Raw genomic sequence first — 22,569 nt, 5'->3', positions numbered from 1 at the left:
TATTCTCGAAAGAAAAATGAACAGCGTTAGAAGCAAACTTTCCAGCTTTAAAGTTGCAAGCCAAGTGTGAAATCAAGTCGATTGGGGATACATTTTATTATCTTCTAAACATAACTTCTTTACGGAAGATCTAAGAATAATTACATTAAAAATCTCTTGACACACCTGACATACAGTATATTCGCTACACACCAATGTGTCGCGACCCAGCGGTTGAGAAACGCTGCACTCAAGAAGGGAAAAGTTCATAAACCAAATTTCAGATTTGAGTCCTTCCTGCAGTCATTGATTTGATTTTGTTGTCAAGTAATCGAGTCATGAACTTAAAGTATATAAGTTGATAGTGTGTCAATTCATGTGGCTTATAAGAAAGCGCGATTCTCTAGAACAAAATGCACCACTGAGAACTTCTGAAATTGCTTTATATTATTTAGAGAAACCCAAAACATATAAGTTCTCTTATCTACCGTACCTGAAAGTTTTCTGAGCCGAAATAAATACATCAAGGTATATTCTTAGTAACATATTTTTGTTATATCTATATCGTTTCGTTTAGCACTCCATTGATCGTATAAGAAAAAAAAATTAGTATCTCGCATCAGAATCGGCGTAAGCCACAAACTGGAAAAGATCGATACATTCACATACTCACAACATATAGCTCTGTTTACTAGGGTTCGTGTACAAATCGTATTTTGTGGGATTTTAGTTATACTGTTTATTAAAATTATTTATCTTGTACTCTTTATTACAAAATAAATACAAATATTATTTAAAAAGTAGTTAACAAGGAACACAGACAGCATGATGTCATAATTGTCATTGAGTTCATTTTTGTAGTCGCTGTCATAACCTAGATTTTTGGGAAATTCAAATTCTGATCACACTGTAATTTCTATGGATGGTAACACTGAAAATTCTTCCGATCCGTATTTTCGGTATTGAAGTAAGTTATATTTCATTATCTCTTTTCACTCACGAAAAAATGGCAAAAGAAAAATTGTTAGCTTTTGAAAAATATTTGGTAGTCTGTCCCCTTAATACGAGACTACCTTGAATTCCCGACAAAAATTCTTTGGGATGTAGAATTATCCTGTAGTTCGTAGATTTGTGTTTAACATTCTCATTCTTAAATTTAGAATATACAAAATATGTAACTCTCGTTGGAAGAATGTCGTAGTAATTGGCAATACTGTTAAGTTACGAGAATACCACGATTAGCAGATGCGATAATAATAACTCATTATTTGGCTTATTTGGCTGGACACTGATTTGTTTTGAAACGAAATTAGTGTTATTACTTTATTCTTTATTTACCTGAGAAAATGCAGTCATCGGTAAAGTATCAATTATTTAGTATTGCTTATAGATAAATTTTAACAGTGATGTAATTAATATATATTCTTTTCCCTTTTCTGATATTCGTAAGCAAGAAACTTGATTTATTCAAACTGAGGTTTCTCGTAGGCCCTATATTTTATTTCTCATAAATATATATCAGCCATATTGTTAACTGTTAAAGCGATATCTTCATATTTTAAATAGTTTTACTACAGCATATTAAAAATTTAATAGAAATCATTATGATAAATTTCATTTGGAAGTTCTGAACTAAAATAGGCAATACACAATTTGATCTACTTGTAATCCTTATAACATTTATATATTAGGCATAAGTTCGTTATATTATAATTTCTGAAACTAATTAAAACGTAGTTTACTCACTAAATGTTCTATAATAACACTCAAGATAAAATATATTTAAACTTATATATTTTTCGAAGATTTTCTGTATTTATCTTTTTATTTTTCACACAATTTCTTCTTTATAAAGTGATTGAGAATACATCCACTATCAACAGCTTAGTCACAGATCACATGGCCTAACGGCGGCTTAGTTACGTATTAGTTTGGAACTGCCTAGAGAAACATGTTTATACATGTCTGACCATCAAAACTTAACAAGTTAAATGTTCAGGTCTGGCCATAAAGAAAACTGATATCATACGATACGGACTGTTGTCCATCTAACACACCCACATTTTTAAATGTTATTGTAATATCCTCATGTACAGTTTCATAATCTCAAAAGCTCTGTTTCTTTCCGCTCTAAAAAGAAAAACAAATCTCAAATAACGCCAATAGATAACCTTCCCACTGGCAAAACCCTCTCGTCAGTGTGTTCTTTGATGTTACTCCAAGGTGACCATAATTTTTACTTGTAGAAACGGGACGCACACGAATCGGCAACGGGGATAAATATCTGACTTCCAGGTTGCATTTTGGGACTCACTAGTGTTTTCAATTATAAAATACACAAGTAAGAGTATCGTTTCTAACTTAAGTACTATCCAACAGTACCTTTAGCTACTAATAAACTACTTACCTCATTACAAAACATCCGCTATTCTTTACTATATCATCTAGTGTAACTTTGATTGGTATTTTTGGGATGACTGGATCCTCTTTAATAGTCCTTTGTTTGCATTCAAAAGTTTGTAGAAATTAATACAAGACTGATCAAAATTAATCTTACGGATCAGCACAGCTTTGAAAGTATCTATAGACAGTTGGGTTTTCCCACTTGTCCACAAAACATTCATGTGCGAGAACATACGTTCAGTTGGATCATTAGTCCCGGGTAAACAGAGAAGGAACTCCACAACTTTTAGAAGATTTGAGTACGGTACGTTAGAACAGAAATGGGAAAATACTTCTACCCAGAACTTGTCAGGAGATACTCTATTTGAGATCCACTTAGTCAATATTTCTGGTGTCAAGTATTCTTTTAAATACACACAGTCGTCGTAAAGAGCAGTATCATCAATCTGAACGAAAGGACTATTTTCTTGAATAAAGTCTACTGTTTTTGTATATCCCGCCAACATGGTACACCTTTAAGCGTAATCTAACTAAATTGCTTCAAAAGTTTGAAGGGCTTTTATTCACTTATCTAAATATTCAACTGCAGTTTGATAGAAAGTATGAACATACTGGAGAATCTCAGCTCCTTCAGAAATAAACCTTTCCGTATCCAAATTCTCAAGAGTTTTCCTCGCAGCTACTGAAATGAAGCAATCTTGAGATTTTGAAACTAAATTTTTCTTTAAATCATATAAAACAGAAATTACCTCAAAAACTGTAAATGTTTGACCTTGTATTTTTTCTACTGCGGAATGGAAAGTTGATGGCTGATGAAGTAAAGCCATGCTTGGAACATTCAGAAGTACCAGACACAGCTAAACCTTGCCAATGAGTGTTGGTACCGAAGAGTGTAGAATCTGCATTGACCAGTTATATTTTGAATAATAATTACGGGACACCTGGGTCACTTTTGCTTAAAAACGGGACATTTAGGCGTCCCGTTTGAGAATCAGAAAAAACGGGACAGCGGTTGAAAAAAGGGACTGTTCTGGCTAATACGAGACGTCTCGTCACCTTGTGTTACTCAAATGTCAAGCAGGTTATATTTCATAAAAAGAGGTCTGATGGTCAGTGGCTATTTTGCCTCTTTGTTATCATTTCATTTAAAATTTGATTCACATCACACTTTTTACCATTTCTAGAAATGAGATGAAATGAAATGTTCGAGTTTTACGTCCCACGGATATGCCGGCTAGGCTAAAAGAGACGGTGATAATGAGAAATGAATGAAATGGTGGAATGAAGAAAGTGGGAGGAAACGGAAGAACCCCGAGGAAACCAACGCACACGGTTGGTAAACCAGAACGTCACTTGAAGGGAGCAGGGTTTGAACCCGGGACCCCATACACCAGAGGTGGACGCTCTACCACTGAGCCACCGCGGCCCCTCCCGTCTCGAGTATGCACCGAAAACTGCATTACTGAAATATAAATCTGTATGTAAACATCTTGAATAAATCCTTGTAAATAATGTAGTATGTAAATACGACTACTTATTGTACCTGAAAGGTACATGTGACACTTCAGCATAGTTAAACTAGTTATTCTGAAATGGATTGATTGAATTTTAACACCTGTATTCACACGGAATTTATAGGAGTCCGGACCTAGTTTTTTATTAAGTTGGTAAGACAGCCACTAGTGGGATACGAGTCTGAGTGAAGCACCACTACCAAGAATTGAAACAGGTGTCACAAGCACTGAGGGAAATATGATAAACATTAATTCAGCCACAAAATAGTGTTTCACAAGTTTTCTGAAGTTTCACATTTCTATAAGAAACGTGTTGGGTCTTCCACAAATTAAACACTCGAGTATTATTAATCGTACCTTACGTCGCGAGTGCGAATTTGCAGAGAAACAATTTGTACTATTTTTTTTTAGCGATGACTGTAATTTTTATCGCCTGGAAGAGGTATACTTACTTTTTCCATATTTTTTCTAGGCATCACATTTGTGTCCCATTTCTTACAGTGCACATGAGAATATATTGTATTATTAAATATGTATTCTACAATACCACAACTCATACTAAGAAACATTTTTTTCCCTTTCGAGAGTGCGTTGAACAGGAGTTGAACAATTAATCTAAAATGCACTGTGTTTCAACACGCATCGTAACTCAGATATATGGTATATCTAGTAAACATTTCTGCAGCTAAACTAGAATAATGTAACAGCACAAGCATAATCGTATCTCTTCAACACTGATTGAATACTACAGCAATAGAATAATAAGTGCTATACAAATAGTTACTAATGACAGTAGTATTACAAGAAAAATGTACTGTAATTGACGCACTTTTAAATTTTAGTAAACGCCGAGGTCTATTGTGTTGCAACTTACAACGTATACCTAAATATGTACATGTGTTAATATTATAATAAATGTGTAATAAACTACGTAAATTAGATATTTAATATAGTGCTGCCATTTTAGCAACTGTTAAGAAATATGTCCCTTCAGACGGTAAAAACAAAATTATGCTTAAAATAAAATTTAATATTTATTATTCTTTTTTGCAACTGTAAATATGACTTATTCTAAACTTGCCAAACTCCAATTCAGAAGGTATGTTCTACGTTCGCCTCTGTACACTCCACATAAAAAAAATGCGACAGCTAACGCCGTGCAGCTAGGCCACCCAATATGCACCTTCTTATCCCATAATCATGTCTGGTAAAGAGACCACTCTCTCTCTCCTCCTTTCTTCTCTCCCATACTAAAATTAGCTAATAACATGAACGCAATTCTAAATTCAAACTACACATGTATTGTTATCGATAAAATGACATAACAAAACCTAGACGAAAAAAGGTTCATAAGTTGATTTAGGGAGAAACTGAAACACACAAAATGAAAAATTGAAACCAATGGATGTCAATTACACAGAGGTTCAGAAATGAGGCAGAGAGAGAGAGAGAAGACAAAAGAAGAAGAAAAAGAAAAGGGAGAACAGATAAACATGTGGAATTTTAAACTTAGTAAGAAAAGAACCTAACATTATAAAGTTCCGTTACCAAAAATCCAACAGTAATATAGAAATAACGTTTGTTTTTATATATTTTTTTCAGGACTATTCGAATATATAGAATACATTGCATAAAGGAGAGCATACTCAATTTCCAGTAGAACTGTAGATCTCACAGACACATCTAAGATAATGTCAAAAGTTTTACACACATGCTTTGTTTCCGCGTGCTTCGGTTGTAAATTCGGTAGTGTTCATTGGACGTACTAATGCAAACTACATTCTAATAAACCCAGTAGGTAGCGTAGGTCATATCTTCCATTCCAGACTACTACTGCAAAGTGAACAAAAAAAAAAGAAAATCGAGAAAGAAAGAAAGATAAAATTGAATAAGTGCTATTTTACTGCTAAATGTTTATTAGAAATATCGTATATTAAAATTCCAAACCGTATCATAATAAAAAGTCACAAACGTTCAAATGGAAAATTGGATGTTCCTTATAGATGTAGCAGACCTTGCATGTTTCAAATTTCATTCACATTGATCACATTGAATTATAGAATAAAAACAAATTTGTGTCGAAATAGTATAATTAAAATTTTGTTTTCAAATAGCCAAAGAGGTTGCCATTTTTTAGTCTTTTCCGAAGAAGGTGTATATTGGGTGTCCTAGCTGCACGGCGTTAGCTGTCGCAATTTTTTGATGCGGAGTGTACATCTTATAGTTGAAAATACACTAAACGGTTCTTATGAAATGACTCCTAAAATGCTAAGATGTTTTTTTAAATCTAAATACGGAAATAAAATGGTGATAATTAAATTAATCTTTATTCACAGTAATTTATATATGGCGATTTTTAAAGAAAAAGATAATTTGCAATGAACTTCTTGTGACAAATGATCTGAACTAATTTACAATTTTGTTAACAGTTGTCACTCTAATCAGTTTTCAATAGTTATGCCTTTATCAAATTAAAAAAAAAATATTTTTTCATACAGGATTGTGCTTAGATGTTTACATAGACATATTAGGAAATACTAAATTGTTGTTTTCGGTACATGCAGTGTTAATATAAATATCAAAACATAATTATGGTAATAACCTTGCATGCTTTCTAAACCAGGCACGTAGCCAAGGGGTGGTCCCGAGGGTTCCGGAACTCCCCTTCAAAACCAGAAATAAAAAAAATAAGGAAGGATGAAGGAAAAAGAAGAATCAGCGTTAAAAATAAAAAGCTACAGCAAGCGTTTGGTTACTTTTTCTTATGAGGAAATTTGTGTGGAGGAAACAGGGGGAAAGGGATCAAGTTAAAAATTGATATTATTGTGACGGAGCATTCCGAATTCCATATAGTTCCATGCTAATCCTATGTACTACAAACGACGATCGATAAACCGGTTCCATCAGATAAACTCTCAAGTAGAACTTAAGAAATGCCCACAATCACCAATAATATGAGCCTGGCAATATAGATTCCAGTTACACTTGTTAAAGAAATTTTCATTTTCACGGCAACACTAATCCATTTATAGGATGTCTTTACCGCCGGAAGAAAGCTCGATGCTATCCTTGACGGCATTAAACGAAGATAAGAAAATGAAGGGGAAAAAAGACAAGAAAAACCGAGTTCAAATAACCTCGGAAGACTATATCTTTTTCAAATACTTTTTTAAAGATATTCTTTTACTCGAGATTTCTTCAGTTTGCAACTAAAAGACTAACATTACTCATTTTATTGTCCTAAAAAAACAATATGGGTATGTTGCCAGTAAAATAGTTTAGATTGATCGAGCCTCTTGTGGATAACCACAGTATTTCATGTCAAGCCCCCCCATCATTACGAAATCCTGGCTATACGAACCAATATACGTATGTTAACAGTAAAATAGTTTAGAATGATCGAGCCCCTGATAACCAAAATATTTCGTCACGGATCCCCCTGCTGCGAAATCCTGTCTACGTGCCTGTTCTAAACAAATTGCAATATACACCACTACTTTAATCTAATATTGGCCCATTCATAAATAGAAATTTCTCGTACTATTCATATTCTATAATACTGAAAAACGAGCTTTGGATATCTGACATGATATTTACTTTTTCTAATGCAATTTGTCATACGGAGTTCAAATTTGAAAACCGTTTTTTGCTTTATCACCTCAGGTCTTTAAGATATCGCCCAGCTTTTATATTTCACGCTACACACATTTTAAAATTCCAACCAGCCGTGCAGAAATATGTGGGTTTTTGCGCTGAATAATGCAGAGGCAAACTTGAATAAATGTTTTCTCCGAAAACAGTTCTTAATATGAATCTATAGGCGGGCCCGTGCTGGCCCACCGGGATACCAGGACATGTTCCGATGCGCCCTCCGAAACATCACTAACAGTACACATAAATTCTTACAGTTGTTATTGGTAAACAACCTGTGATAAGTACAATGTACTCTTTACATAAGGCGTCCTTGCGATCATCATCACACAAAGATAAACGGTTTTATTTATTCTTCTGTATGGCACACTTATGTACAATAAGTACATACTGTTACTGTTGATAAAGAACCCGTGAAAGACATTGCGCCCTTACGAAACATCGCATTATAAGTGTTTTTAGTTGTTTTTCTGTATACCAGTTCTGTATAGTAAATTCATATAGAGGCTGTTAGCAAAGAATCTGTGAAGAATACAGTGCGCCCTTACAAAAGGCGGCCTGCGAAATATCATATTATAAACATTTTTAAAAATCTTCTATATACCAGTTTTGTATTATGCTTTCATACTGTTGCTATTGGCAGAGAACAAGTAGAAAGTACAATCTCTTTTTTAAAAAATATGCATAATACCAGTAAAGTAATTAATATGTAGGTCCATTTGGTAATATAATATGGGAATTTTTCGTACTGCTATTCATTTATTGCCAAAAGACTTTCAGAAGCTAATCGCAATCGATATAGCGCAGTTAAAACAACTCTAGTTCTTTAAAGCTTTTTATTTACAAATTTGATTGTTCCTGTGTGATTTAGAGAGGTATTCTAATAATTAGTGCCTATTGTATTTCTAAAACATAGCTATATTGAATTATTGGTATATATTAACTTCATTTTGCTTGACAAAAAATCATTACAAGAACTAAAAAGTATTTCTCTAGTAAAGACGTTTTCACAGTTTAGCTATTTACGTTACTAAACAAATTTGATGGTTTTAATGCATAAAATGGCGCCCGAATATGGGTGATTCCTGACACCAAGATAAAACGAAAAGTATACACCAACCTGGGTATAAAAATTTCGCCTTTCGGGGCTTCGATCACCCGAAAATTTGCCGGAAAAATGTAGAAACAGCAATAACTCAAGAACAAAACGTCGGGTCGAAGTCGAGTAAAAGAGAATAGCCACTATTTTTAGCCCTAGATTCCATTACTGTACAATTGCATATAGTGCAGTGAAGGTGCAAGAGTAACTTCCAAAGAAACTTGAGTATTTTATCACACATTGAATGAGGGAAATGAACAACAATCAAATAAAGATTCAAAAATAATAGTACATCGTTCAAGTTAGAAGAACACTTAGAATTCAAAAGAAAGAGAGATACATATGTGTGATTGATATTGTAATGTCCCACGTGATATAGTGAATAAACAATTCTACACGACAGTGTTTTCAAACACCACCAAGTGGTTTGGCAATAGTATTACACACCAGATGGATCTACAATCACTTGCAGACGACGGGCTTCTGGCCTCTCCCACTGAGCAGCAGCCCCGCCGCCTCCGAAGGAACCCTATAAATTGACTGGAAGACAGCAATTCTGTACCAGTTTTCTGGTGACCCTCCTAGTGTTTACCATGGAACATTAGAAGTAACCTAACCCCAGACCTCTAGTCTGCTACGGGACTACACCTATTCTATCTTCTGGCTCAGCCAGTTACGGGGCTCTGTGTGGGAATCCTAACCACAGCCGTTTAGCCTGCTACAGGGCTCTGTTGGCCAGTTAACCCTCCTCTACTTGCTACAGAGCATTCGATCTCCATTTCCCCTCAGCTTAGCCTGCTACGGGGCTCTGCAGAGATCCTGTTTGCGAACTTAAGGTCAAAGACAACCTATAACTAATCTTGTATACTAGAGAAATTATTTGTACAGTATTTTGTAAAAGTACTTTTATAGTGAAAAGTTTTATAATAGCGACTGGTAGTGGGGGTCGATTCCGGAACACTCTTTTTATTAACGCTCTACTTATACCTATATAGAACAAAGTTTTACATGGTCAAGGCTTTCACCGGCACTGTTTTGGTCTGAATACTCCCGTACCGGACAGTATTTTTATTAACTGAAAGTGAACTCTTTCCTAATAGGTATGTGATTTTCTTATTTGTGAAATTTGTAACTCTTACTTGACTTTATTTTAGTGCATGCCTCATACTAGATCGGGAAACAGTTTTCAGGAGGACGGTTTAAATATGGACCAGAATTCATGCCCTTCTTTCAATATACCACACCTCACTAAATATTCGGGACACGTTATGGAGGACCCCGATAGATTTTTATGCTCTTTGATCATCTTGCGTTATTGCATTCTTGGAATGCCGAAAAAAGAAAGAACTATTACCCATCTATTTACAGGATACAGCTCTTGATTTAGTATTAAAGTTCAAAGCTCAAAACCAATTGGATTCACTTAATTATGAACGCTTAAAAGCTAAGTTAGTTGACTTGAATAGACCAAAATTATCTGCCTATAGTGCTGAGTTTGAAATTTTTCAGATCGAGCAGGGCGAAAATGAGTCAATTGATGCACATTTTCTAAGGAAATTGAGAGTTATACTACAAGTTCTGCCTCAGGTCACCAAGGAACAGTAATAAATTATTTATCATTAGGATTAAAGAAAAACTTTTTACAAAAGATCGCGTTAGAAACATTCATAACAGTTCAAGATTTACAGACGCACTTGCATAAGCAGGAAAAGACGTATGACTTAATGATAAAACGTGATTACTTAGAATTCCAACAGGCAATTTATTCGCTTTGTGATCAAAATTCACCAGTCACCAGTTTAAATTCATCGGCAGTTGCTAGCGCTTCCTTCCCCACACATCAACAATTAACTTATCCAACACCTAATTGGAATCAATACCAACAACCTGCACCAGTATTTCCTGTACCTTCAACACCACAACTACAGGGTCCATCACAAAATCAGTTACCTCCAAATCTCCCTAACCCCAAAGTTGGTAACCCGAATCCCCCTCCCGAACCCCCCGCGCCTAGCACATCTCGTACTTCTAGCGCAAATAATTCATTAGACTTCAGTAAATTAGCTAATCAAATGGCCGAACTATCTCTTCTAGTAGCCCAAAATGCTATTACGAATTCACAATTTGGACGGGGTGACTGTAACAACCAGAACAGAAATGGACACAAAAGCAATTCTAATAATAATAATATAAATAATAATAGTAATTCTAGGCCAGAAACAGTCACAGTTTGCGGCACGTGCTATGTAAAAGGTCATTCTTCCAACACAAAATGAGAATAATAAGCAGGGAAATGCCTTGAGGGGCTCCAGGACAAATCCTCTCAAGAACATGTTGTGAGGGCCGAAAACCAGGAAGTAAAGGAGCAACAAAAAGTTGCAAGTACGAGCAATAATCAACCGTTAATGACATAACTTTGTACTGTGGTTCCAGTCACTGATAGAAGAGAACACATTAGATTGTTAAATCAAGAACATAAATTATTAATTAATGTAACAATTAACAAAGAAAAGTATCCCGTAATCATTGACACAGGCATCTCGTTGAGCCTATGACCCAGGTCTTGCATGCCTCCTAACACAAAATTGATTCCTTTTAACACAAATCTACAAGGAATTGAGAATTCCGTTGTAAATTTACGTTATATAGCTTTAATTAAATTCAGGATTGGCTCAAAAACTTTTAATCGCTATTTTCGAATTTTAGAGCACGGAGACTTTTTGCTTTAATTGGACAGGACATTATAAATCGTTTACAGGCCAAAATTGATTTGCAAAATAATACATTATCAGTGTACAAGAAACTACGGCCACCGCCGTACCCAATTGAAGTTGACACTCAAGAAAAATTATCAGAAAGCGCAATTCATACAATGAAGCAGCATAAATCGGCTGATGTATTTACTACTCGAAAGATTACCATACCAGCAAGGTCACATTTCTCTTACCAATTAAGGTCAAGAGTCGGAAAATGGATGCTGAGTATTTTATTATCTCTCCATTAGAGAAATTAGTGGATAAGTACGGGCTACAGACTTTGCCTACTAAGGTACCTAAGAATAATTTCACACTATTAATATCAAATCCAACTAATAGGTCACTAACACTAGCAAAGAAGATACCGATCACATATGCGGAAGAGAACGTACAAGAAGCAGATATACAGGTTGATTACCAAACAGACGAACAAAATGATAACACATTCTATAAAACTGAATAGGAAATTCAGGATAGGCTGGACAAGACCAAAAAACTTTCTGATATTAAATTATTCGACATAAACCCGGATTTAACGAATGAACAGAAAAATGCTGTACATGATCTGCTTTTTAAATACAGGGATGTCTTTTCATATACACCAACAGACATAGGTTACTTTCGTGGTTATGTACACAAGATAAGGATAGATAAAGCAGCCTCTTTCCATAAGTAGTCACCTTCCATTCCTCTGGCAGTAAGACCGCATATTGATTTCCAAATTAAACAAAATTTAAGAAGGTAGTATTATCAAAGAGACAAGTGACAATTCCTTCTCGTCGCCACTTCTCATAGTTAGGAAACCAAGTACTTCAGAATTCAGCCCAATTTTGAATCTACAAGCGTGCAATAAGTTTACAAAATATTTGAGCATTCCAGTCCAGTCCACAGAAGACATTTTACATGTACTAAGAGGCAAATCTTGCATCTCGAATATCGATATAAAGTCTTCTTATTTTCAGCTATTATTGCATCTTAAAAGTAAAAAATACATGACTTTTGAACATAATCGTACTAGGAAGACGTATAAATTCCAACGCTGCGTCATGGAACTGCAGCAGCGCTAACTATAGCAGTACGCAAGATTTTAGAGGGTTTACCATCTCGTATAACTGTCTTTGCTCACGACCTCGTCATAGGAAGCAAAAACTTCTGGGAATCCTAACCACAGCCGCTTAGCTTGCTACGGGGCTCTGATGGCCAGTTAGCCCTCCTCTGCTTGCTACGGAGCATTGGATCCCTATCTTCCCTCTGCTTAGCCTGTTACGGGGCTCTGTAGTGATCCTCTCTGCGACCTTACGGTCAAAGACTATCTATGTCTAACCTTGTATACTAGAGAGATTATTTGTACAGTATTTTGTAAAAATACTTTTACAGTGAAAAGCTTTATTATAAAACCGGTAGTGGGAATCGATTCCGGACACTCTTCTTATTAACGCTCTACCTATACCTATATGGGACAAAGTTTTACAATATGTGTTTGGAATAAACTCTCGGAAGAAGAATTTAAATGAAACGAAGTCTTTAACGTATCACAGTTATATCTTCTAGGCTAATGGTGACGGATGATAAATGGACGGCTTTCTTTCCAAGTTACGAGTGTGTGAAAATGGAAAAAATAACTTTGATCCAGATTAGGTTTATAACAACTGTGAATAGGACAATCAAGCGGCATGTAAAGAAACATAACACCTAGTATACAGAAATGCAAAGACTATATGTGATGAACGAGTGCATAAGGGATTCTGCACATGACACAGTGATTCCCAAATATTGCGTGAATACATATTGTGCAAAACTAAGCTGCATTGAAGGGGTTCCTCCTCGTAGACACTATCATTCCTTGTGTGTCAATTGCGAGTGGCTCGCAGAAGGCTGTCTTGAAGTTTTGTTGTGGAATGGAATCAATTATTGTGTTGTAGTACGCATCTACGTAACTTGTGAGTGAGATACAGAGTCCCATGCTCTGGTGTTATGTTTGGAATTCCTGGATAACAGGATAGAAAATGTTGCGTTCAACGGTAGAGGATTGCGTCCAGGTATTCACGGTTGTGTAAAAATGTGGACGTTAGCGTTTAAGTAAAATTGATTGTGTTAATCTGTATGTGCCTGGGCAATGGCAGATTACTCTGCCACAAGCTGGCAGATACCCACCTCATTTTTGGAGAGGTAAGGGGAAATTGTCCAGAAGCGAGGCTTTTATATCCTGACTGTCGCCCCTCAAAGGAGAGTAAATTTCCCTTTATTTTTACCACGCCTCCATATTCCCCTTCGAGAGATAGAGTTTCTTCAATAAGGTGCCTTCATTTCCATAGTTGAATTTAAAGACAGCATACTGGGAATGATCAGAGACCGTCCTGAAACTAGCAGAGCCATGTTTAGGGCGTAAAAATCCATATGGAACTCTAGAGAACGATCAGCAGTAAAGATTTAGTGTAAGCGTGTGGTGAGGTATTATGGATAATTTTGTTATATTTCCTTGTTCATTATCAGCCCTCCTGTGCGGGGGTACGTATCTTTTATTTTTACGCAATGTTCTTCCAAAATGGATTGAACATGTACCCTTGAACATAAGACAGCAGATGTGATCCCAGCATGACTGTGCACCTGCACATTTTTACCGGAATATGGAGACTATCTAAACGAAACATTCATAGATTGTTTGATTGGGAGAGAAGGACCTGTGTTATGACCACATCGTTCACAGTACCTCACACACTGTGATTTCTTTCTTTTTCTTTTTCTTTCTTTTTTTTTTTTTTTTTTTGAGGTATGAAACGCCTTTTGTATGCAACACCAGCCACGACAACTGAAGAACTTGTTGCTCGAGTAATATAGCTGCGGCAGTCATCTTCGAAATATGCAGTGCGCTTGACTGCACGCGGAAAAAATTGTCTCGGCGATGTCATCTTTGCAATGCGGTCAATGGTCGACAATATTAGACTGTAAACCGTTATTCTTCACAACTGTATTGTGTATACATACTGCATTGCACAAATACTGTACAAGTACCTCTGAGTCAGGACCAGCCTTAAGCCGATTTGACTGATTGCTCCCAATCGGGCCCCGCACTAGTGCCGTGTATTCTATTGTCCAGTCTAATCTACTTTCTAGTGCTGTTTCAACAGCATATTAGGCCTCAGAGCATACAAGTGTGTTGTGGTCGCTATGACTAAATTTTGCTCCTTATATATATATATATATATATATATATATATATATATATATATATATATATATATATATATATATAATTAATACATGCCATTCTGCTCGCGGGGTCCTGAATGCTTGTGGGCCCCCCGGCAAAATGTCTATGGTACCGTTAAGATGGCTCTGTTACTCTTGGTTGTCAAGTACACACAACAACATTGCAATACAGGTACACCCATGTACTCCATAAAGAACGCCCTTTCCCAAACAAGTAAATGAATTGTTTGTGTTAACTTTCCAGGCATATGCAAATATTTTTTAAATTTAATGCTGCAGTAGTTTATTTATTTCTTTGTTTTACGTTTACAACTTCTGTTGTAAAAATAGATATTATGTCATGGGAGTATTCTGCACACCCCAACATTCCTAACACTCCCCCAAAGGGCTTATACGGCTGAATGATGTGAACAGACTTTAGGTGCCCTGGCTGAAATTCGGCTGAAATGCCGAAGAGACTATGTAGATTCTATATTCTAAAAGCAAATTTTCCGAAAATGGATAAAACATAGTCAAAAAACGCACAAAACATTAACATTAGTGTCAATCAAAATCAACGAAAAATAAATAATTTCCTCCACTTATCTCAAAAATAAAAAGGCAAAGAAGGCTGAAATTCAGCTCAAATATAGAACATACTATGTAGATTCTATATTAGAAAAGGAAATTTTCCTAAAATGGATGGAATATAGGGAAAAAACTGAACATTAACATTACATACATTGGAAAATCAATGAAAAATAATTCCCCCACTTATTTCAGAAACCAAAAGATGGAGATGTCAGAAATTCAGCTCATATATACAAAAGAGTATGTAAATTTTATATTTCAAAAGCAAATTGTCTTAAAATGGATGGAACATATTCAAAAATCACGAAATATGAACATTAAAGTCAATGAAAAAAATCAATGAACAAAAATGAATTCGTCCACATATCTGAAAAACTATAATAAGAAGATGGGCAATTGAAAGCTTATTGTAAAGACATCATGAAGCGCTTAAAAACGGTGTATAGCACGTAAGGTACATATGGATAGGACACATTTCCAAAAATCAAGCTATTTCAGCAAAATTAATAATAATAATAAAGTACCGTATATGCATCTTCTTGAAATTACAGAGAACGCCCCATGTGGAGTTTACATGCTTGAAATATCTCACATCTGGATTTGGAATTTCCAGTCTCGATTTAGCACACAACGTGACTTTTGACCTGATCACATGTCATAATCAGGTCCTTATGGAAAATAGGATAGGTCCTTTCCTTACACACACCCCTGGGGGTAAAAATATGAGTTTGTGTGTAAATATATATCATTATTCTGTGTGAACATCCTCTTTTATTTTGAACATCCCACTAAGTAAAGTTAATGGCATTCTTACTGATTATGTCATGTGATACTACCGTGAATATCGAGATGGCATCAAATATATCAGCATCAGTGTGACTTCTTTGAATATCGTTTCTCTTATTATAGCTATAATAAAAAATACAAAACCAGAGGACAAACTTTGTCCTCTCCTACGAAAAATCCCGTGGGTGTATTTTTAAAAATTAAGTCACAAAAACCGGATGTATACTAGTGAGTACTGAATAGATGGCTACTTATGAAGGTTTGTCTTCTAACTTAAATAATCCAATGTAAAACATGTCATCCATCTTTCATTAGTTCCTTAAGGTTTGTGATCGTGTCTTCACCATTTCATTTTGTCTGCAATCGATAACGATTTCAAGCTGATTATAGCTCTCATAAGTGGGTTCCTACGATGTTCTCACTAGCGTACATTAGGTTTGCCTGGCTTGAATTCTTTTCAGAAAGATGCAGCTGTTAAAAATCTTAGAACCAACGAATTCAAATCAATGTGCATTTCATTATTTTTTGCAAATATAAACTTATTTAAATATAGTCTTCACCATTGTATTTCTTGTAAAATTCTAGCCCAATTTGATATATTGCATGATTCCACTTCCTACTTGAAAAAAAGTCGAGCGAGATACAAAATGGCCGATTTCAAGATGGCGGCATGATTAACATATCCTTAAATAAATGTCTACTTCCTCCCAATTTGTTTTTGTTTTTCATCCCTTTATCCGTCTTACAAACAAAATGAATTTTTCAAACTTGAAACACATTATTATGGCTTATTCTGATCAATCAAGTTCTTGGCCACTGAGGCCGTTTTTATGTCTGGAAACATTTTAAATTTTGCTTACACTCGTTTCTTGATATTTCACACTTCTCTGCCAAGTTTGGTCAAGAAACTAGATTTCGACATCGATAGGTTTACTTGTAAGAGAGAAAAAAAACTATGAAATACTACTACAGAACCTTCTTGAAAACTTGCGAGTCACAAGGGTGAAATATTTATTTGAAAATTCATGCACTGTCTGCATTTCCATTTAAGTTATTTCTCTGAAAATATAACTGCAGTAAGCAATGAGAGGGTGAGCATTTTCACCAGAATATTTAGCAGATGGAAAAACGTTAAAAAGGGAGATGGGTATAACCACTAGACCACCAGGGAGAGCGATATATATATATATATATATATATATATATATATATATATATATATATATATATATACAGTAGGAAGTCGAAAATCCGAACTAATTGGGACCATATGTAGTTCGAATTTTCAAATTGTTCGGATTTTCGAAAATGACCAAGAAAATGCCATTTAGGCTTAAATACCTAGGCATACTGTACGGTATGCTCTTTTATCGATAGTGTGGTTACACAGTACGTACAGTAATTACAATATCATGCGTAAGGTTACTTACATTTCATGTTTCTGAAGAACCTGCTCGTACACTAAATTACACTGTTCTTGTAACTCACACTTAAAACTTAACTTGTATAGGCGTAAGGGCACAATTATCCTACTTTGTACGAAACAGAATAAATCGGTAGTTTAAAACTGTATTTCTTGTTTCATTGCGAAACACGCGCAATAGCTTGTGTTTGGTCGAGAATCATTACTTTTGTGTTCGAAGTTATTATCTTCACAGACTTACATATTACGAAGAAGAAACCCTTTAATGGAGCTTACTTTTGTCCATAATTTGTGGGAATCACTGTTGTTATGTGAAGAATTTCTTGTACTCTCGTTCATCATACATGATCTTCGTCGCCTGCCGTATTTACAGTCGTTATAAACCTAAACTGGATCAGAGTAATTTTCTCAATTTTTGCACACTCATAACTTGGACAGGAAACCGTTCATTTATCATCCGTTACCATTAGCATAGAAGATCTAAGTGTGATACGTTGAAGACCGTTTCATTTAAATTCTTTTCCCGATAGTTTCTGTGCTGAGACAAAATAGACCAATCACATACTCTCTCTTTCTTTCGAATTCTCAGTGTTCTACTTTGAGCACCGTACTATTACTTTTGATTGTTGAAATCTTATACTTGATTATTTTGTTCATTTTTCTAATTCAACGTTTGATTAAATAATCGTTTCTTTGGAAGTCACCCTTGCAACATCACTGCAGCACATCCGATGTACACTAATGGAGTCTATGGCTTAAAAAATAGACATTCTCTTTTGCCCGATTTCTATCCAACATTTTGTTCTGGACTATGGCTATTTTTACATTTTTCCGACAATTTTCAGGTGATCATAGTTCCGAGGCATTTCTACATTCAGGTTGGTCCATACTTTTCGTTTTATCCCGGGGACAGGAATCACCTGCCGACGTGTATATATATTCACGTTTATATGGGCTCCCTTTTGGTAGAGTTGTCCACCACCCTAGTTAATATCCCAGCGCGGGCCTGCCTATAGCGCTGATATTGTCAATTTGTATTTGTGTTAAGAACGGATATCCAGTGTCCGAATTACCACGGGAATAGGGGAAACACTCCTCTGTGGAACTAGGGTGTCTCCCAAAATGTTTGCAATTTCCCCATGTAAATTTTCTGGGACGTACACTTTATCCTCCTTCTAAAATGCCCTTTAATTCGCACCATGTAGATAGCAGACCTTTATCACGTGTCATCAAGCAACATTGATGATTTAACAAAAAACAAACGCCAGTATCCGTTTTATTTCTTTGTGCGCCAGCTTGAAGTGGAACTACGGAAATTTAAACTACTGTGCTGGCAACAGTAGTCACAGTCCTGTCGACGAACTTAAGCTAGAAGTGAATTTGGATCCTGTGAAAATTGAATACTACAGACAGGGGCGGACTGGCCCACCCTGCTACCCTGCAAATGCAGGGTGGGCCCCCCAAAGAGGTGGGCCCCCTTCACCGATTTTAAAAAGATGTGCTCAATTAAACCTACCGGCATTAAAAGAATATGGCAGGGTAACTCCCGCAAACTTGTGTTTTGCATAAAAAAGACGTAAAGTTAAACTTTCATGAACAGACCTTACTCTTCTTCACGTTTATCAACTTGAAAAGGTTCCGTCTATGAGACAATCAGGCCCTAAAATATTGCGGGGTTTGTGATACAGCAGCTGTTAAAAACAAGCACGTTAACTACTACTTTTTTAATATAAGAAACACAGTAGATTTCAGGCTGTTATTGGATTTGGATACCATTGCCTACTCCGGTCCATTTACAAGCCGGCGAGTGGCGATATTTTAAAGAAACAATAGTTTCGTAGATATTGTTATTGTGGAAAGTGGAGGTGGAGCCGGAACGCTTTTGAACTGCATTGTCCTCAGACCAAGCTTCGAAGAAAAAAAATCGGATCAGGCTTCGTTGTTTTTTTTTTCAGTGCCGTAAAGCAAAAATAAATTAGTCGCCACTACCAACGATTGTTTTATACCAACCTCAAATAATTGCTATGAAGTTGCTGCCCTCGGCTCGTGTTTTATTTGTATATTACATCGAAGAGCAAATCCGATAGCACCAATTCAATTATTGGAAAACCCGTTACGTGTCGTTTGTTGTGGAAGACAGATGTGGTTGTGTCAGTATGGACGGTAGGAGTGATTGTAAGATTACTGTAAAGAAAAAATATAAAAGTGGTGCTAAAAAGCGAAAACCCAAACGAAGATGTGATTTACAAAAAGCTGCATCTGACCCAAAACAACGTAGGCTATTTGAATCTGTGAAGCCCCAAGAAACAAATTAGCGTGATGTGACTCATTCGAGTACTGCAGGACAGTTGCCAGGTATTTTTTTTTCTGTCTAAGGTGTTTATAAATTATAATGTATACACCACGTCTTTGGATGATTTCAGTCAATTGTAGCTTATCTTTTATGGCTACTTTACTTAAAATTACACAACTTTAACAGGCGAACACGAAATTAACTGAACTGTTTGCTGCCGCGTAGTGCTTTCAAACGGGTCAGAGCAGGCTTTCACAGGTCAGGGTCGAGTCAAGCCTGCTTGAGACACGGCTCGGGTCAACTTTCTTATGCGCCGTTTCGGCTAAATCCTTCTCGGGTCGAGTTGAACATTGACCCGACCCGACTCATGACCCGAATAGGTTTTAACCGAAACGACGCATAAGAAAGTTGACCCGACCTGTGACCCAAGGAGGTTCGACTCGAGCCCTGACCCGATGAAGCCTGACCTGACCCGTTTGAGAGCACTAGCTGCCGACACTGGGCTCAGTAAGCGTTGGTGTAACTTCTAAAAGTGCTGAACATTTATGCTGTCAGTCAAATCAGTGTGTATATCATGTAAATGTTAACTTCCCTTTAGTTTTTTAAAGTTAATTTAAAATAAAAGTGTAGTAAAATGTAAAAATTATTTGTGATGTGCAAAGTAGATATTCATATGAAAAGAGGAGTTGGGGCCAGCCGAGAAATGAGCGGACTACACTAGACGATAGACGATATTTAATCTTTCTGCGACATGAAGATATGATATTATGACTTACTTATATCAAGGAAAATCTTGCGTTTCGAAATCTATCGCAAATTTACCTCCAATCGCATTCTTTGTGTTGCATTGAGGCCACAAAGTTACAGCTTTTTCAAGTTTCCAACACTGACGCCATGTCTGTTGTCTCACCTGACACGCTTGGGCGGGGGGAGTTGTCTGCTAAGAGCGGGGCGTACTTCCTCGAGATTATACAGAAATATTTAGACTAGGAATGCAATGGATGTACCCGATTGCAATGAAATGAGCTGAGCGAGCTTAAACTACGTAATCATTCCTGGCCATTATGCAATAATAAATGCCATTTTTAATTGTTGACAAAAAATCGCGTGAAAACTTTTTCCCCATGTTAAGTCTATGCAAGCGTTTTTCGGTGATTATTCCTCGATGGTACATCGGATTTTTGATTTCGACCTATGTTGTCACTCAGCACGACATACTCTATCAGCGTGCTAAGTTTTGTTGAGATCGGCCAAACGGTCTAGGAGGAAGCGTTTTTCGGTGATTATTCCTCGATGGTACATCGGATTTTTGATTTCGACCTATGTTGTCACTCAGCACGACATACTCTATCAGCGTGCTAAGTTTGGTTGAGATCGGCCAAACGGTCTAGGAGGAAGCGTTTTTCGGTGATTATTCCTCGATGGTACATCGGATTTTTGATTTCGACCTATGTTGTCACTCAGCACGACATACTCTATCAGCGTGCTAAGTTTGGTTGAGATCGGCCAAACGGTCTAGGAGGAGTTTGCGGACAACCAAACGGCTAACCCAAGTATAAGAGCTTCGCTTCGCTCAGCTCAACGAGTTTGTGTATGTGGATTACAACATTTTCTTCTCGCCAAAAAGACAGGTACAGAGAGAGATTGCGGCACATTCGCGAGCAGACTCCCGACTGAAGTAAGTACATATTTTACATTTTTATACAGTGGGCCCTCATTTCAGTTTAGCAGGGTGGGCCCTATGGTTGCCAGTTCGCCCCTGACTACAGATGTCGTAAAGGTACATACCACACTGAAAAATGTTACTTCTTATTTTACTACCAGTGCATGAAAGTTAAAACAAACTCTGAAGCTATATAGCAAAAAAACAACTGTCTGTATAAATGTCATTGTGTTCGCTTCTTTGTCGGAAATTTGGTACGGTTCTTTGTAAGAATTGAGTCAAACTTTTTCACCCAAGTTTTACACTGTTGCCAATTTATTAAAAAAGAAACAACTAAGCGCTGGGGATTAAATTTGTTTGTTTCCTGCATTGTATGTTGTAAAGAAACCTAGTTTTCTCACTTGCTGTATTGAGACATTCCACTAATGCATACGTAAATGATGTGAAATTAGTAAACATTTCCCCACTATAGTATATCCCAATTAGTTTGGGGGAGAAGATGCAATTTTTAGCCGTACCATGCTTTTTTTTAAATATATATATATATATATATATATATATATATATATATATAACGTTTTTCAGGTGATTTTATGATTTTGGGGGTGCTGATTTTGAATCCGACGAGAGCCACTCTGTAAACCTTGGGGAAACGTCGCAAAGAAGGGGGGTTAAGTGGAGAGCGTTCTCTTACTTTCCATGTCTTAAATTACTGTTTCATCTCAGCATAGTTTTATTTTTCTCATATCCTATTGGCAGTAGAATGATAATTCACGCGTATGTTATAAATAGAGATACTAGTAACCAATTAACGGAATTTGATAATTTTCTCACAGAAGTCAGGGTTGCCAACTATCAATAAAATTTTCAAAAAGGATTTTATACATAATATTTTATTTTACAAGATTTTCGCATAGAAAATGTTAAGAACAAGAGAAGTATCATATAGTTCCAATTATCTAGTCCTTAAACTCTCACATGAACTATGAATAAAAGCCAGACAGTCACTACAAGGGAAATCAGGAAGTACAAATTTTGACTTCTACCTATAGTTAGTACAAAAATAACACATTCGGAACAATTCAAATACATATATTTGTTGTAAATTATTTCCAGTTTCTCTCTTAATCGTTTGGGAATAACCTTAAACGGTTCGTTGTGTACAAATTCTACTTCCTCTGTTGGACGTCATAGTTGCCAACTATAACGGAATTATACAATG

Source organism: Thermobia domestica, chromosome 16 (assembly GCF_964235325.1).
Source record: "Thermobia domestica chromosome 16, izTheDome1.hap1.1, whole genome shotgun sequence".
Taxonomy (NCBI): Eukaryota; Metazoa; Arthropoda; class Insecta; order Zygentoma; family Lepismatidae; genus Thermobia; species Thermobia domestica.
The sequence above is the reverse complement of the archived record's forward strand: the minus strand, read 5'-3'. Positions refer to the sequence as shown.